We start from the raw sequence: 19,275 nt of genomic DNA on the forward strand, positions 1-19,275 counted from the left end.
AAAACAAAGTTAATCAATTATTGGCAATATATTTCATTATCAGTAGATTAAACTTTGCCAAGTACCTAATTTTAAAGACAGAATGACAGTCCATTATTCAAAATCCCGATAGATAATTATCTGTGTTGTCAGCATGGCACTTAGCTGACAAATTATGAACAAAATAAATGTAGTTAGATTGTTATGACATTGTTTTATATGACTACTGAGCCTGACACAGCACTTACGTAAAAGTTCCCGTTCCACCTGCTGCGCTACAAACAGGTAAACTTTATTTTTGACATAATTATTCACGTGCTTAACAGTACTGTCACTCATCAGTTGAGCTGGCGACCGATTTTTTAATTGCTTTTACAACTTAATCATTTCTTTCGGCAAAATTTCCACTGGCAAAATTTATTTCCAAATTATTACCATTATTTCATTTACCGATCGTTATTGAATGAAGTTACTCATTCAATAACGATCAAGTTACAACGTCTCCTGTTTCCCGCGGAATAATCATTATTTACTTCGGATTCGGATGCCTTATCCCGACGCGGGTCAAAATTCATAATTCACGGTCATTGTCAACTTGTAATTTCGCAAATCCCGGGAAGCAGGGGGGTGCTATAACTTGTAGTTAAAGGCCCTGTGGTGCAGACACTCAATATACAGTTAAAATGTATTTTCAATAAGGTATTACACAATTTAAATTATAAGGAAGCATTTCAAATACTCTTCACGCAAATTTAAATAATAATTATAGCCAAGTGTTTCTTTAAACTATTGAAGTCGAGTGGTTAAACAGGTAGTATCTAGTCTTAAGGCTGTGCCCTGAAATGTCGGTTGTCTCCATGAAATAGAGATTTTAGGGTGAGGCTACTACAGAGTAAAAGATTTACGGGCTTCTAGAACACTCAACAAACTGAGTTTAAAGGAGCCCTCGTACATTCAATATTTATTGCGCAATGCTGAGTATAGCGCAATAATATTGACGATCTGAAATCACTCTTAACGGTTTGCGCAATATATTTAAGAAGACAGTAGAGCTTAAAATACAGGGCGTTCGGGCTAGATGTATACAAAAATTTGGTTATATTTCAGTACCTAACAAGGTTCATAGCTTTAAATGTTCAACATTGTGCACAGGAGCTCAAACATTTTCATGCATCCTGGAACAGTTCAAAGTGGGCACCGTCTGTCATTCGACAGATATCGAAACGGTACTCCGCTTCTCGCCACATTTTCATAAGCATGAGAGGTGTTACGGCCTCCACTACGGCGTAGATCCGTTGTCTCAAATCTACCAGGTCCCAAACCTTTGTTTGTGAACAATGTCCTTGATGAACCCCCTTGCACTGAAATCGAGCGGAGTCGGAGTGAGAGATCGAGGCGGCCTGGCAATGAGACCCGCCCCCATTTCCGATAAAACGCTCAAGGGACGGCTCATGGAGAAATGTGGAAACGTCCCCACGATAGGGGCTTGGGAGTGGGGAGCGGCCACCACCCTGTTGAAAAATGACACCGAGAGGCATCTGTGGAACTGCATAGCCCGCCAACGTGTCGAGATAGGTGTGCCCTGTCACTGGCGCGCGTCCGCCATGCGCTCTGCGCTGTTCGTGAAATGGTGAGGATAACATCTCGGAGAGTGTCTCTATCCATTGCGTACCAACCCAACAACATAAAATGTGGAACCCTTTCGTTATAAGCATTTGTTTGTGTGCACCTCTAGCCCGGACACCCTGTGTTTACGCTCGTTAATTATATTGTGCACTATACTGTGTAACGTAAGGGCGGTACAGTGCAGTACATGGCACTTCATGCCGAGATGAAGAGATATTCAATCAATTCTGTACGAGTTTCTGCAGACAACTGAAAAAAATTAAGTTAAACAATAAGAGATTAAGAGATGAGCTGGAAGATATATATGAAAGCACTATGTGGTACTTTGAAGAAATGAAATTCCGGATTGATCAGGAAACGCCATATTCCTCGGTGTCCACAGTAACAGAGGAAAATGAAGGCCTTTGTGTCGTGACGGTAAGCAGAAATGTTTATTTTTACTTGTAGCAGTTTTCAGAATTGAAAATAAGGTCAGTTCTGCTGTATAGTGAGCATAACTATTAATCTTTCTTGGAAGAGTTGTCATAACACAGATACATATCATGTAAGCTTTTAGTCAACATAACTGTTTTATTTCGTTCGCAACAGTACCCAAAGAAAAGAAATTTGAAAGCAGTACATGTGCACGATAAATTATACAGTTCATTTGTTTAATTTGTAATTGCTGATATTGTGGATTACGAATTCATACTGTCACTAAAGGGCTCCTGGTGCATCCAGACGTTCAGAGAAAGCTTCTCGAACTTGTTTCACACGTCCTACATAATTTCTGCTTGTGTTCTGGAAGACAAGCAACTAAGTCGCAATAGATGCCAGTTCTGCGTCGGCGAGTGCCGATGTGTTTGCTACGGACGTAAATATTACGTAGTAATATTGTACCGCTCTTGTCTGCTCGCAACCTATTGACACAATATGTTGAGCGTGAGGGGCCTCCTAACCGAGTCCTGGCAATATCCGTATGAGTTGTGTACAACGAAGGGCAATCAACAGCGTGACTGAACTCTGCAAAACGTCTTTGTATACGTCTATTATGCTCTGATGAGTCATTAACCGAGGATTAATATTAAAGTTTTGCTAGTGTTACAGAGACTCCTTTCGTTTATGGCATTCACAATTGTATCCATTGTAGTAAAGGCATGTCACGTTTGTAAATGTCTCGTTAGAACGCAGTAGAAGACACCCACAAAAGCGTCACCACTTAGTGAGAGTTTCACGAGCTATTAGATAAAATAAGGGCGCCATACATGTGTCGTTACTCTCAGATGCTAGCAGGTTCTTTCTTTGCTAACGGCGTTTCTTGATAAAGGTTCAAATGGTTCAAATGGCTCTGAGCACTATGCGACTTAACTTCTGAGGTCATCAGTCGCCTAGAACTTAGAACTAATTAAACCTAACAAACCTAAGGAAATCACACACATCCATGCCCGAGGCAGGATTCGAACCTGCGACCGTAGCGTTCGCTCGGCTCCAGACTGTAGCGCCTAGAACCGCACGGCCACTCCGGCCGGCTCTCGATAAAGTGCGTTTTTTGCAAATTTCCTTTTGTACTGAGGAGTATTTTCACGGTTTTCGCAACGCGTGCTTTAGTAGAACTGCCAAAAACACATATTTGAGACGTAACTGAAGGGGACAAAAACATAGGTACGTCAATACGGCACTCGAGACTTTGAGGTCATTCGTAACCGACACTCAACCTTCCTCCCTACGGAAATCACAAACGGTGACTGGCAATACTACATACCTCGAATAAAATAGCTTTGCGATCGGCAGACTGCAGTGGAAGGGGGATGAGAGTGTTCGCGGCTACATTCAGCCACACTTCACAAGACCCTGCATGAACCTGCTCCGCAGGCTACACGACTAGCTCGTGCCGCCCGACAAGCAACTGCTATTGGCTGGTGACTGGTCCCTGCCTATTATTGCTGATACGTCAACCACAAATTATTTAAATCAAAGACCAGTAACTCATTCGGAAAATTCCTCCGAGATATCAGTTAAACGAACAGTGGATTTGAAGCAGCTAACAAATTTTGTTTTCCATTTCTCTTTATACCATTCTTAACAGATCAATCTCTCTAGGGAGCTTCGATTTTTGGAAAAATTCGCATCTATTTTTGGCGAAATTCGCTTCTATTTTTGGCGCAATTCGCACCTAATTTTTTTAATGACAGGATATAAAAATTTAAATGATTGTCACGTTACGTGCAAGCCGAAGCCGGCAGGAGTGGCCGAGCGGTTCTAGGCGCTACAGACTGGAACCGCGCGACCGTTACGGTCGCAGGTTCGAATCCTGCCTCGGGCATGGATGCGTGTGATGGTTGGTTGTTTTGGGGAAGGAGACCAGACATCGAGGTCATCGGTCTCATCGGATTAGGGAAGGAGGGGGAAGGAAGTCGGCCGTGCCCTTTGAAAGGAACCATCCCGGCATTTGCCTGGAGCGATTTAGGAAAATCACGGAAAACCTAAATCAGGATGGCCGGACGCGGGATTGAACCGTCGTCGTCCCGAATGCGAGTCCAGTGTGCGTGTGATGTCCTTAGGTTAGTTAGGTTTAAGTAGTTCTAAGTCTAGAGGACTGATGACCTCAGCAGTTAAGTCCCATAGCGCTCAGAGCCATTTGAACCATTTCTAAAGACAAAGCCTAAGTGGTTTGAAACTGACAGCTGTAAAGGGGGTTACTGTAGACCTTTTTGGCTGAAATAGTTGATTTTGCAAAAAATTCGGAATCTTTTTTGCCAAAATGGTCTCTATTTGTTTTTTTTCCTATGGTTTTGTTTAAGCTACCAATAAATGATTGTTCTGCTGAGAAGCAGCACCATTTTCCTGCCAGTGAACTGAGTGCTTCTGTGCTTTAAGATGTTTCTCGACATTATTTTTTTCCTTCCCCACCCAATTCTATAATTGTAGAACCTGAAGAATATTAATTGGACATTTTGTGGGCATTCATGGCAGTGCGACCCACACTGGGCTACACTACAGATAGAACCGAAATGGTACGCAGCGTAGAAGTAGAACCGAAAACAGCTCTTCGCACGTCACAATTTGTGTTTATTGTTTTCTTGCATCGCTCACCATAAATGTAACAGGGGGTGGGTGAAGCAATTTAACTCGTAAAAGAGTGCGATTATGTCAAGATGTTTTGCTTTAAATGTCTTTGCTGCTGCCAGATATGTCGAAAAGCTAGTTCCCTTCCTTTATATCACTAAATCTGCCCAGGACATATTCGCCTTTTTTTTGCTACGACAGGAGCATTTTTTCATTCTGGTTCTCAACTATACCATAATTTTGACATTAGGCCGTCATAGCTTGGGAACTGATGTAGATTTTCATTGACTCGGCGGATGAGTGATCTGGTATAGCTTTTGCATGGTCTCTCGAACCATGTTGCTGATATTGTGGCAACGGATAAAACTTTCACAAAGCAACAGGACGACCATTAACTACACGTGTATACCTAACGTCTTACAAAATTTGAAACGATACGGACAAGTTTGAGGCTAGAAGCGACGCACGTAAAAAACCTCACAAAACACATTTTTTCAAATGCTGAATACTTATCTTAGACAAATGTCCTATACAACGGTGGACCAAGCTTGAGCCTCGAGTCTAGCTCCAGTCCGGAGTTATTTCAGGATGATAGTTTTTGCACGTAAAATTCAAACAGAACACAAACAAATGATGTCATCAGCTGAGCAATAATTTTAGTGGAATTAACATCTTTTGCTACTTTTATCGTTTACAGCGTGTGAAGGGCTTACCAGCGACAAACTTACCACGTAGGGAGCAGTTTTGTCACTGGTTTCTTCACCACGCAACGACAGTCCCGGGATTTGTGGCATCAATCCTATTCACAGATGAGGCCACCTTTACGCGGAGTGGTATCTTCAGCTTTCATAACAGTCATCTGTGGGATAGTATGCAAAATCTCCATGGTATGGTGACAGTGAATCATCAGCATCGGTGCAGCCGGAACGTGTGGCCCGGATAATTGGCGACCGTATTTTGGGAGCACGTCGTCTAATAGGCCGGAACTATCGGCGTTTCTTGCAGGTGACTTTGGCCCCCCTGCTGGTAGAAGTGCCTTTAATGTTTCCAAGGGTTATGTGGCTGCTACTTGATGGTGCTTCAGCCCACTTTGCCGTTATCGTCCGGACGCTTCTCAATCGTGTCTTTCCGGATCGATGGCTCGGACGAGGGGGTCCAGTTGCATGGCCTGCTAGTTCATCGGATCTCAACCCTTGCGATTTCTGATTATGGGATCATCTCAGAAGCATCGCGTATGCAGAGCCCATTGCAGACGTGGAGACGCTAGAACAGCGTATTCATGTTGCCTTTGACACTGTTCGGTTGCAGTCTGGTCGATGTAAACGTGTGAGACAGAACATGCTATGACGCGTACACGCATGCGTTGAGGCACGTGGAAACCATTTTCAACACGTACTGTAACTGTGGCTGCCAGGTACAGCGCGTATTATTCCTCTGTCTCTGTAACAATGTGTGATTGAATAAATGGACCCTAGCATGGAAACCATCCGTTTCCGGACATAACTTCAGATGATGGCTCTGAGCACTAAGAGACTTAACATCTGAGGACATCACACAACACCCAGTCATCACGAGGCAGAGAAAAAGAAGAAGGGGGAAACTCTATATTACTGTAGTGACACCATAAATGTGCTTAAGTTTACACTTAAACGTTGCATTGTGCAGGATCATAAATACGTGAAGAGACTGAAGGATGGTTTCAGAGGCCCATATTATATTTTATTTTACGAGATGGCTCCTGTAATACATCAGGCACGTCAGACCTTGGGTTTATCATAAAGAATACACCTTCCAGGAAAATAGTTGATTAGATTGTTGTATGGCATGCCGCAGATTATAAAGAATTTCTCCCCTCGAACGCAATGGTATTAAGTCTGTCCCAATGCGTGAATGCTGTATTTTAATAGCATCTATTGAATGCATGTGATAGTAAAGAGTATACGCAAAATGTTTTTCCGTTCGTGTTGTTCTTCACAAGAAAAAATGTTCAAATGTGTGTGAAGTCTTATGAGACTTAACTGCTAAGGTCATCAGTCCCTAAGCTTACACACTACTTAACCTACATGATCCTAAGGACAAACACACACACCCATGCCCGAGGGAGGATTCGAACATTCGCCGGGACCAGCCGCACAGTCCATGACTGCGGCGCCCTAGACCGCTCGGCTAATCCCGCGCAGCTGTTCACAACAGAATGGAGAAATAAATCCCTCATTTCTCTCGATTTGCATCAATTACGTCGCAGCATTATGTAGCCACATGTGATACTGATCACCTTCAACAGTGGTAAAGGCCATCCTTAGATCATCTTATTAGGAGATCTTCCACTGTTTTCAGAAAATTTCTCCCACCCTCGCAAATCGAACTTCCAGATCGCGATCAGCTGTGTAGCGAGGATTAGCGATCTCTTAGGCTCAGTGGCGGATTAGCATATATGGCAATTGAACGCAAGCGCTCCCCTCCAAACGTGATACGGCGTTTCCCACTCGCACGCTACCTGTCCACACGAGCACGCACTCTCCCCGAGGCGAGCTCGGAGCTAATGACACGAAGCCAAGAGCCTAGGACGAGGCAGGAAGACGCACAGACGAGCTGCGTGACGAGGCTGCGGTGCTGCCAACTCGTGGCGGCGGATAAAACAAACTGTGACTTCACCGCCGGCTGTTTTATATTCACGACGAGCACACTGACAGCAAGCAGTCCACGAGCGCCAGACGCCTGCGGGTCCGTGGTGGGAGGTTAGCACCGGCAGGGGTGGGGGCAGGGGGACGCGGGAATGGGGACTGGTGGGGGTGAGCAGCTGACGCGGGTTGGCACGCGGGCCCCGGGGCGCGCGGCGCCTATTCACACATGAGCGATTGCAGTGGCGGCCTGACAGCAGGTAGCTTAGCGGAGACAGCCGCGCCAGAGGAGATCCGCTCCCGCCCACGGGCAACGCCCATCACAGCCGCGCACCGCGCCGTTGTTCTCGTTCTGCCTGTTTTTGTCCTCTCAGCTGCAACTGCTCCACGCGGCCGTATCGTGTCACATCAAAAGACCGCTTTTGCCACGGGCAAGACGCCTCATCGACTGTATCTGTGCCGCGAGCTGCCGATGCTTTCGTTTCCAATCCGGATCCTTTTTTTTTTCTTTTCCGTGCAAATTTTGGGGGCATTACACTGTTTGTGACACTGCACGCTCAACAGCTCACTATACAGTTCTCTGCAGAATTAAAGGCTACACAGATAAAGTAAAGCAAAACGAGGATCATGGAATGTAATCGAATTACGTCGGGTGATGCTGAGGGAATTAGATTAGGAAATGAGACACTTAAAGTAGTAAAGGAGTTTTGCTATTTGGGGAGCAAAATAACTGATGATGGTCGAAGTAGAGAGGATATAAAATGTAGACTGGCAATGGTAAGGAAAGCGTTTCTGAAGAAGAGAAATTTGTTAACATCGATATTTATTTAAGTGGCAGGAAGTCGTTTCTGAAAGTATTTGTATGGAGTGTAGCCATGTATGGAAGTGAAACATAGACGATAAATAGTTTGGACAGGAAGAGAATAGAAGCTTTCGAAATCTGGTGCTACAGATGACTGCTGGAGATTAGATGGGTAGATCATGTAACTAATGAGGAGGTAGTGAATAGAATAGGGGAGAAGAGGAGTTTGTGGCACAACTTGACAAGAAGAAGGGACCGGTTGGTAGGGCATGTTCTGAGGCATCAAGGGATCACAAATTTAGCATTGGAGGGCAGCGTGGAGGGTAAATATCGTATAGGGAGACCAAGAGATGAATACATTAAGGAGATTCAGAAGGATGTAGGTTGCAGTAAGTACTGGGAGATGAAGAAGCTTGCACAGGATAGAGTAGCATGGAGAGCTGCATCAAACCAGTCTCAGGACTGAAGACCACAACAACAACAACAACAGATAAAGTGAAGTATTTGTATTCTGTATTTTAACCGGGGACCTAGAAACGACGGAGAGGCTCCGTCCCCACCGCAGCCGCAGTGGTCCACAACCCCACGACGACTACCGCAGTCCACTTCACCCCTCCGCCGCCCCACACCGAACCCAGGGTTATTGTGCGGTTCGGCCTCCTGTGGACCCCCCCCCCCCCCCCAGGGAACGTGTCACACCAGACGAGCGTAACCCCTATGTTTGCGTGGTAGAGTAATGGTGGTGTACGCGTACGTGGAGAACTTGTTTGTGCAGCAATCGCCGACACAGTGTAACTGAGGCGGAATAAGGGGAACCAGCCTGCATTCGCCGAGGCAGATGGAAAATCGCCTAAAAACCATCCACAGACTGGCCGGTTCACCGCACCTCGACACAAATCCGCCGGGCGGATTCGTGCCGGGGACCAGGCGCTCCTTCGCACCCGAAAAGAAAGTCAAGTAACATATTATCTACTTTTCAATTCAATAAACTGTACCAACAGCCGTACACTTCGAGATATTTTATTTTATTCTGAAAGCAGCCATTTTCGGCAATTTATTTTGGCATCTTCAGGCCCCATACGCTTTTTTCAAATCAACGAACTTGTCGTATAGCGTCATAAAACTGGATATCGTGAATCTCAATCGTTGTGCTGCTGATTCATACGAAAGCTTGACAGCAACTCAATCTGATTCATACGAAAGCTTGACTGTAGCTCAAGCTTTCGTATGAATCAGCTGCACAACGATTGGAATTCACGATATCGAGTTTTATGACGCTATACGATAAGTCCGTTGATGTGAAAAAACCGTATGGGGCCTGAAGATGGCAAAATGAATTGCCGAAACTGCTTGCTTTCAGAATAAAATAAAATCTCTCAAAGTGTACGGCTGTTGGTTAAGTTTATTGAACTGAAAAGTACGTAACAGCCGATGTCCCCTGGCCGTAATGGACCAACAGGAATATTATCTACTTGGTGGAAAGTGCGGGAGGACGTTGCTACAGTTCTCCCAGCCGTGCACAGAAAGCTGGACTTACCACTGTATTGGGTCAGTGTGACTGAAGCGCCAAGTGGGTCTGGCCCCACTGTACGAAGCAGTTGAAGAAAAGGGAAAAGACAGTGTGTGTCAACCAGCGAGCACTTACGCGCACTGTAGTGGTGTTCAACATGGACGTTAGACAACTGACAACGGGGAAGAGTCATCGAGAAACTGTAGGAAGGACGAAGTGTGACTAGTGTAGCCCAGGGGTGAGGCGTTGCTCACAACATTGTTTCGCATGCCTGGAGTGCTTTCTGAAACACAGGCATTGGTGTGCGAAGGCGGGGAGATCGTTGACCACGGTCAACTAAAGCAGCAGATGACCGCTACACTGTGCAGAAGGCAAGAAGAGACCCACGACAAACAGGGGGTGCAGGTATAACTACATTTAATGGGACTGCAAGGCAAACAATCTCCCGCACCGTAGTAGCACAGTAACAGCATAGGGCCGGTCTCTTTGGCCGACGACCAGAATGCTGAGTTCATTTGATATTCGCACATCGGCTGCACCGTCTGTGATGGTGGCAAGAGCATAGGGAATGGACTAAAGAGGAGGTCGAGCGCTTTTCGGTCTGAGTACCGATTCCACACATACTCCCACACAGCAGGAAGTGGCAACTCGTTATGTATCCAGGAACATAGTCGGACATGATCATCTGATGGTCCTGGTATAATGAGATGAGGAGGCATAATATCACTGTTATTGCGACAATACTCCATTTCCATGAGCGTCTTTTCAGGGGCGCACTCGGCCCTGACTTCATTTTTATGGGTGACAGTGCCCGACAACATCGAACAACGCAGGAGGAGCAGCTCTTAGAACAAGGGGGTATTCCGCAAACCATATGCACCGACTTAAACCCGTTCTGGCACGTGTGAGAGGCGACGACCAGTCAGCAGTTGTCAACAGCATTGCTGGAGGAATGGAATTACCACAAGAACTCCTCATGAACCATGTGGCCAACATGTGTGAACGCTGCAGAGCTTGCACTGGTGGTCGTGACGATTACACACCCTGTTAAAACTCATGTCTCGCCTTTTGTAATGTCCAGGGAACCATGATTCACGTTGGCTTCAGTGTAATTATTATATTTTTTTTTAAACTGCCACTTCTGTCAGCCTCATTCGTATTTATTTCATTTACCTACTGTACTATACAGTTACAGTTCTTTCTTTGTGTGGTCCAAGTTTCTTCGAGCTGCGTTACTTGGCAGGGACGCACCGTGTGAAAGTTACTTTGTCCTCAAGTTTTGCACACCAGTGCATTTGTGCTGTAGCAGTATTTATCATATATTACGGTGCTACCCAACATAGCACTTAATTTCCTTCTCCTTGCATCAGTAAACATGAAGGTTCCGTCAGCCAGAAGGTCATGTGACGCTTCACCGCTGACGTAACTGATAGCAGCGAAGCAGTGTGTATTCCCCATTCGGTTGTACGGAATAAGGTTTAAAAGGTTCAAATGGCTCTGAGCACTAAGGGACTTAACATCTGAGGTCATCAGTCCCCTAGAACTTAGAACTACGTAAACCTAACTAACCTAAGGACATCACACACATCTATGCCCGAGGCAGGATTCGAACCTGCGATCGTAGCGGTCGTGCGGTTCCAGGCTGAAGCGCCTAGAACCGCTCGGCCACAGCGGCCGGCTTCGGTTTCAAACCTGACAGGAATTTCTGATGTCAGCGAATGTTGTTTCTTTTTCACCCAGTTTGCGAAAGAACATTCCCAAGGGAATTGCATGCAGTGGAAATTTGGATTTGGACGCCATGCAAATGACCACCGCTCACAGCGGCGCATCAATTTGCACGTCTTCAGTGGGCCAGACGGGAACTGAACAAAGCCCGACTGAGGCCTGTTGTGAGATCCCCTGTGTGCTTATTTTCCCTCTTTCTTCCAAATGATGCAAGGTATCGAGTGCACCGCAGTCTGTGAAGGGTGCATTTTAGTCCGAAGGTGGCGCAGTGGTGTTTAGCGTGTGTATTTCGTACCGTGAATTTGGCTCGCTCTTTCAGATTACTGTGAACATAAGCCAGACTGTTTTCGCGGCGCAATGAATGATTTAGGGCGTGCAGTCGTAGACACTCGATTTCTTCTCCTGATACTTCGGCAACATGTTTTCAGTCATCCTCCGAAGGAACCGACCGTGTGAAGCTGCAGTGACGACTCTTTCCTTTTAAAGCTGCGGACCGCATCACTGCGCATGCGGCCACAAAAACGCAAGCGTCAAGGATTTCTTCAGAGGCAAACTGCCATGCATGTGGTTAGGCGGTCGATTCATGCTGGTTGTGTCGATGTATCATTACGAGCTGCGCAGTGGCGACATCGTTGCAAAGTCATTAAAGGAAATGCCGAATTGCATGCTTCGTCCAGGCTGAAACCGCCATCTCTGTTAATTAACTTCTTGCCAAACGAATTTCCCCAGTTTCCTAGACCGTCGAAACTCAAGAAGATGTAGTCGGCGGTAGAATTTCGGCATTATCATACTGCAAAGAGTGATCGGTGTCATTTATCTTTATGACGCAGCGCAATTAAAGAGTCAGTCGAAATAAAGATGTTGGTAAAACTCATAAACCAGGACGAAGATCTAATTAAAGCAAGGCTAGCGATCCGGAACTGAGTTTATTAATATCTCGGCGGGCACCTCATCCATCAGAGTTGGAAAACGATATTAGAATATGCGTTTCTTGGAGTAAGAGTACGGGCTCCAAGTAAAGCAAATGAATAGAATACCATAGGACGCAGCGGGTGCCGAGAATCGAACTGGGTTGTAAATAGAGGATCGAAATCAACATTTCACAGTTTTTTTGGTGTCCAGGAAGGGAGTACGCTTATCAGCACAGCTCGCAGTACCTGAAGAAGACGGCCCACTCTGACGTCGAAATATCTTGCAGGAAAATGGAATCAGCAACTGCGCTGTGCATGCGAAAGCACACTATTAATTGTTCAAATGATTCAGTGTGTTAATAATGTAGTACAACGTCTCCAAGCTCTGCAAAGATTTTAGAGGCCACTTTATGACGAAAACCCACCAACAGGTGTCATTATTGGGCTCTTACAATTTTACAAAGCCTTTTTTGTAGGGTAGGACACTGCTGTCGCAGGAGACATCATATAATCTAAATTGTGACGAGACCTGTGACACAGATGTTTTCTTCAAATAACGATAATGAACATTGTCCCGTCCATGTTGAAGCTCGATTAAAAAAGAAGAAGAAAAGTAATTTGTGACTTTGCTGCCACATATCACTAAGTCTTGTTTTCTCATTTTCTGTCAGTATTTCGTGGTTATTTTATCGAGAACACTGGGCATGTAGAGTTGGGAGGAAGGTTTTGCGTTTTTCGTGCGGGGAAGGTGCACTCTCAATGTCTTCCAGAGTCCTGTTGTCGGCAGAAGGCAGTCAGTGAATCTTATTAGTAGTGGCGAGCCTCTCCAGGGAGGTGGGCAGCTTTTTTGAAAGTGAGGCTGTGGCTGTGGCCTGCTTTGCGCTTTTGTGGGGAGAACCGGCGCCATGCCGCCACAGCCTTCACGAGACAGTAATTGAGTATTGCATTTCTGCCTTTTCTGCCAGAACATCAAAGATCAAGACGATGCGGCGCCGCCCAGCCAGCGTGAGAAAGACTTGCTTTATCTCCAAAGTTTCAGTCTTTCAGCTGAAGGCAGTTATCCCACCACCACGCGTGGCGCGAAGAGGCCGACCAGTTGAGGAGACGCTGCTCTAGGCCGCTACCCATACCACCTTTGTTAGTGTGCATTTTGTACGCCGAGAGTGAGAAGTTTCTGCTGTGTTCCCCTTTTTACATGAAATAAGCGATATTCTCATCAGTCACATTGTCACTAGCACTGAGTTGTAATCACTATTTACAGTTTTTAGAAATCATGAGGTTGAGGAAGGAAAGTATGTTTCATCTACATCTACATCTACATCTACATCTACATGGATACTCTGCAAATTACATTGAAGTGCCTGCCAGAGGGTTCATCGAACCAACTTCACAATACTCTATTATTCTAACCTCGTACAGCGCGCGGAAAGAACGAACACCTATGTCTTCCCGTACGAGCTCTGACTTCCCTTATTTTATCGTGGTGATCGTTCCTCCCTATGTAGGTCGGTGTAAAAAAAAAAAGTTGGCGATTGGAATTTCGTGAGAAGATTCCATCGCAACGAAAAACGCCTTTCTTTTAATCATGTCCAGCCCAAATCCTGTATCATTTCAGTGACACTCTCTCCCATATTTCGCGATAATACGAAACGTTCTGCCCTTCTTTGAACTTTTTCGATGTACTCCGTCAGTCCTATCTGGTAAGGATCCCACACCGCGCAGCAGTATTCTAAAAGGGGACGGACAAGTGTAGTGTAGGCAGTCTCCTTAGTAGATCTGTTACATTTTCTAAGTGTCCTGCCAATAGAACGCAGTCTTTGGTTAGCCTTCCCCAGAACATTTTCTATGTGTTCCTTCCAATTTAAGTTGTTCGTAATTGTAATACCTAGGTATTTAGTTGAATTTACGGCTTTTAGATTAGACTGATGTATCGTGTAACCGAAGTTTAACGAGTTCCTTTTAGCACTCATGTGAATGACCTCACACTTTTCGCTACTTAAGGTCAGCTGCCACTTTTCGCACCATTCGGATATCTTTTCTAAATCGTTTTGCAATTTGTTTTGATCTTCTGATGACTTTATTAGTCGATAAACGACAGCGTCATCTGCAAACAACAGAAGACGGCTGCTCAATTTGTCTCCCAAATCGTTTACATAGAAAAGGAACAGCTAAGGGCCTGTAACACTACCTGGCCGCCGTACAATTGGTCTCCCGGCCGCCACCTGCAGCTGATGGGCGCAAGCTTTGCTGATTTTGGGGGAAAGGTAATTTTCCAAGTCTGCGGTAATACGATACAGTCTGTGAACAGCTCGCTCCTTAGATGTTCTGTCACGAAGCTGGAGTTGCCTATTCGACTATAATTTTTGATTTTGTCACATTAACGCTGAATTCATGAGCTGCCCAGATAAGAATAGCGTTTGCCTTTCTTCCATGCACTCCTCCATAGATTTTGATAACTCCCCACAACGTTAGCGTCATTTTGTGTGAATTCATTAGACATTTTTAGAAAACATTTCTCCCTCTTAACTACTTGGGTACTGTGTGCAATAACTGCAGCAAATAAAAACCCGTTACACTCAAACTTGATTTAAATTGCGATATCTTTTAAACTGTCCTACAATTTTTCCATGGGTAGGTGACGAACTAATAATAAATATAACACCTAAAAGGCTGTTGTAACTGTCACGGTATTATCGCTGTGCGCAGTGGAAAAACTCAACGACCATCCTCTTATTATTCATTGAAGGTAACGAGAATTGCACTTGTCTGTCCTGTTTGATTATAAGTCTGTTTATTGACTAGGGAGAGCTGTGTCGATCTCTCGTAGGATTACAAGTTTATGGCGTATTGTTTCGTAACTATTCGGCTAACTACCTTGCAGTATTCATTCGTAATAAGCAATAACATTTTAGAGCAACTTTACAGTATAACGCAGATCCGGGTTCACTGCCTACGCAAACAGTATAAAATTACAATATTCAGTTCCCCCTGAAAGATTAAAAAGAACACATGAAGCAACTTCCGCTTCAGGAGACGAACGTGTTACCCTCAAGCAAATGAGACGTAGGAAATGCTCACCCTTCCATCAAAAATTCAAATGGCTCTGAGCACTATGGGACTTAACTGCTGTGGTCATCAGTCCCCCAGTAGTTAGAACTACTTAAACCTAACTAACCTAAGGACATCACACACATCCATGCCCGAGGCAGGATTCGAACCTGCGACCGAAGCGGTCGCGCGGTTCCGTTCTATAGCACCTAGAACCACTCGGTCACTGCGGCCCTTCCATCAATGGCAAATGTTCATGTACAGGTTTCCCACAGGCAGTATGAATTGCTGTCATTTGTTCGCTTGCGAGTTTTGTAGCCTTGCCCAATAATTAACACTTTCTGCTATTACGCAACGCAAATGCGCTACCCCTTTACCGTCGCAGCAGTTGAGACACGTACGCGGATGGCGTATCTTACCGGCCCCTCCCGCACACCCGACGAGCTGTTCTTCGAGGTCACGCCCGGTAACTTACAAGTCAAGAGTGAGATCCAATCTGAGTAATGTAGTACGGAGGACCAAGACGTTTCAAGGGACAAACATGCTGGCGAGGCGGCTACGTTTGCGGTGATAGCTGCGCAGTCCTGCCGTAATAATTTACCTTAGTTAATTACGCAATTGCATTTCATTACGGGCACGACTCTGCTGGCGTGCAACGGAAAACACTAATTAGCAGGTCTGCCCGAGCTGCGATAGCTATTAAGTTGGAGCACGCCGCTGTGCATTTGGAAAGGCTGCACGGTTCGTTGGTGAATATGTGCTACAACTGTAAAACCTTTTACAGGACATATCTTTCAAAGATATTTTGAGCAATATCCTGTATGGCAGTATACAGGGTATATAAAAATCATCGACGTGACACGTCTATATTTCTGAAAATAGTAAACACATACAATGAATTTTGTTTTTTGATGAACGGGAAACTCAAAAAGTTTTTTTCATACCTCTTCATAGGTGTTCAGTACGCCCCCTTGAGATGCACGGCATATGCCAATGCGGCATTCACATTGTTCCCACACAGTAGCGAGCATGTCTTGAGTTACAGCTTCCACAGCTGCTGTTATGCGACGTCTCAGTTCATTCATCGTTGTTGGTAACGGAGGCACATAAACAGAGTCTTCTATAAATCCCCAAAAGAAATGATCACATACAGTCAGGTCCGGTGACCTTGGAGGCCAGTAATGTAAGGCAGAATCATTTTGTTCAGTGCAACCAAGAGATCGTTCTGTAATCCTTTGATTCAAAAATTCCCGCACTTCCAGACGCCAGTGTGGCGGTGCCCCATTCTGTTGGTAAATGAAGTCGTTCGAATCAGTCTCCAAATGTGGGAAAAGAAAGTTCTCAAGCACCTCGAGATATGTGCTTCCTGCAACAGTGTTCTCGGCAAAGAAAAATGGACCATACACCTTTTCCCGTGAAACTGCACAAAACACATTAAATTTTGGAGAGTCCCTCTCATGTTGTACAATTTTGCGTGGTTGTTCCGTATTCCATATTCTCACATTATGATGGTTCACGTTTTCATTTAAATGGCCTGTTGCCTCGTCACTAAACAAATGTGTTCAAATGTGTGTGAAATCTTATGGGACTTAACTGCTAAGGTCATCAATCCCTAAGCTTACACACTACTTAACCTAAATGATCCTAAGGACAAACACACACACCCATGCCCGAGGGAGGACTCGAACCTCCGCCGGGACCAGCCGCACAGTCCATGACTTGCACCCCTGACCCCTCGGCTAATCCCGCGCGGCTCGTCACTAAACACCAAGCGTGGAAGAAAACCGTCATCCTCCACCTTATCAAGAACGAAACTGCAGAACTTCACACGTTGTTGTTTATCACCTTCATGAAGAGCATGCAGTAGCTGAATTTTGTATAGTTTCGTGTGTAAACGTCGACGCGACACACACCAGACGGACATGGAGTGGGCATGTTGAGCTGTCGAGCAGCACGGCGAACGGATTTCTGCGGACTCCTTGTAAAACTATGGCGGATGCGTTCGACGTCTGTGTCAGATACTCGGGGACGACCCTGCTGTTTGGTTTTACACAAACAACCTGCTTCTCGGACTTGTTTATGCTATCGTCTAATGCTCTGTGCTGTAGGAGGATATAAAACGTAGAACACAAAACGCTTTCTGTTGTCCCGACACCATTTTTTCTAGAACTGAAGTGGGCGCACACTGCTGCTATCTAGCGGGAACTAAGTAAAACTCGAGAGTTTGCTCTTTCCAACAGTACGTTGTTCACACACATATCACAAATAACATGATAATTATGATTTTTTAAAATCGGCTGATTCTTTTTGATACACCCTGAATAATACGGTATAATGTTCGCATAGCAGAAAGCTTCCTTCTGCGGTAGACAGAGAAAAATCTAAGAACTGGATTGGTAAAATTTGTTCTTTTCACCTGAGGAACATAGCGGAAATCTAATATTCTATCCCCTGCCCGCCCCGCTCCCGAACACACAAGTTTACCTTCGGAGACGAAAGCAGCGTCGGTTACTTTCCAAGAAAGCGCAATAAATGTCCTGAAGCTCTAAACGTATATCAATAACATGTAATATGTGTTCCACAGTTCTCTTACATTGCCCGCTTACAATACTGTTGCTTCCAGAAAAATATTGTTCTGGAAGAATTTTAACGAAGTGCAGAACTACTTCTAAAGAGTACCTTCCCTTGGTTGTCTGAATAGTGACTCTCCCAGCTTTGTAAAAATCAAGATAATACCCAAAACAAAAGAAAAACCTATAAGTATCCGATTACTGGATTGCCTGCAATGTCATTTACGCTACGCGGTGATGCGATGTGGAACAAACCCGTAAAAGAAGTAGTAGGGAATGAGTATGCAAGAATTAGAATTTGTGTCAGAATTATGAGGCAGTGCATACCGTCTATGGTGAAAATCACATAGAAGGCTCACGTGTAATCTATTCCAGGGAAATGCTCCACTGTTTTAGAGAATTTTCGAATACAGACATTACGATACACTGAGAGCTTGCTGCCATTGCTGCACTTTTAAGAGTCCATTACTGTAATTATTTTCAGTCGTTGATGATATATACTGAGTTTTTATTAGGTCGACCTGATATGTTATGAAAACACCCTATACTATCCAGTAGTTCGAAGTACATGTGTGGTTGGGGGGAAGGAGAGAGAGAGGGAGGGGTCACTAATTGTCACTTTCTACTCCATATAACCCGTCATTTAATGTAATAGCCTTCAGAGTTATTACAGTGGAGTTCGCATGGGAGGTAGTAGAGATGTATTGGCAGTCTAGGACTTTAAGATGAACGCCCAAGTGTACACGACTATTTGTGAACAAAGTTTGATTTTATATGATATATATATATATATATATATATATAGCCATTACTAACCCATTTTAGAAACAACGAAATAAGATGTTTTTTTTTTAAAACAAGCAGTGTCTTGAACCATCACCTCCCAATAGATAAGTACAAAAAACATAACCCAAGCATAGAAAAGTAACAGGTAGAATAGAGTTAATAGTATCGTCAACGTCCAGGTCGTTACAGACAAAGCACATACTGAGGTTAGGCAGAGCTTCCAGGTGAACAAACCATGGCTGTGTTTAAGGGAAACCTCCAGGGATTCGCCTCGTGTAAGCTTCTTCGCAGTATACCATCTGCTCTAGCTCTCTCACCTGACACACGTCTCTCATTTTACTATTCTAATGTGCACATTTCTCCATACTACACACATAAAAGTAATGCAAGTCAACAGGAAAATACTTTAATATCTCTTAAATAAAAATATATAGAAAAAGCAGAAGAATTTTTAACATTTAAAATTATGTAAGTGTTGCAGTTGACAAAATCGAATTATATTTAATTTTAATAAGGCAGTAGAAATTTTAAACAGCGGAGAAACCCTAGAAACAGACTCGCTCCCAAAAATTCCTTGGCTTATTCCGAGACCCGCCCGGGCAGCTGCTCGTGTTAACGCGATCACTTCTGGAACGGGGCGGTGTGCCGGCCC

The sequence above is a fragment of the Schistocerca nitens genome, chromosome 1, assembly GCF_023898315.1.
Source record: "Schistocerca nitens isolate TAMUIC-IGC-003100 chromosome 1, iqSchNite1.1, whole genome shotgun sequence".
NCBI lineage: Eukaryota > Metazoa > Arthropoda > Insecta > Orthoptera > Acrididae > Schistocerca > Schistocerca nitens.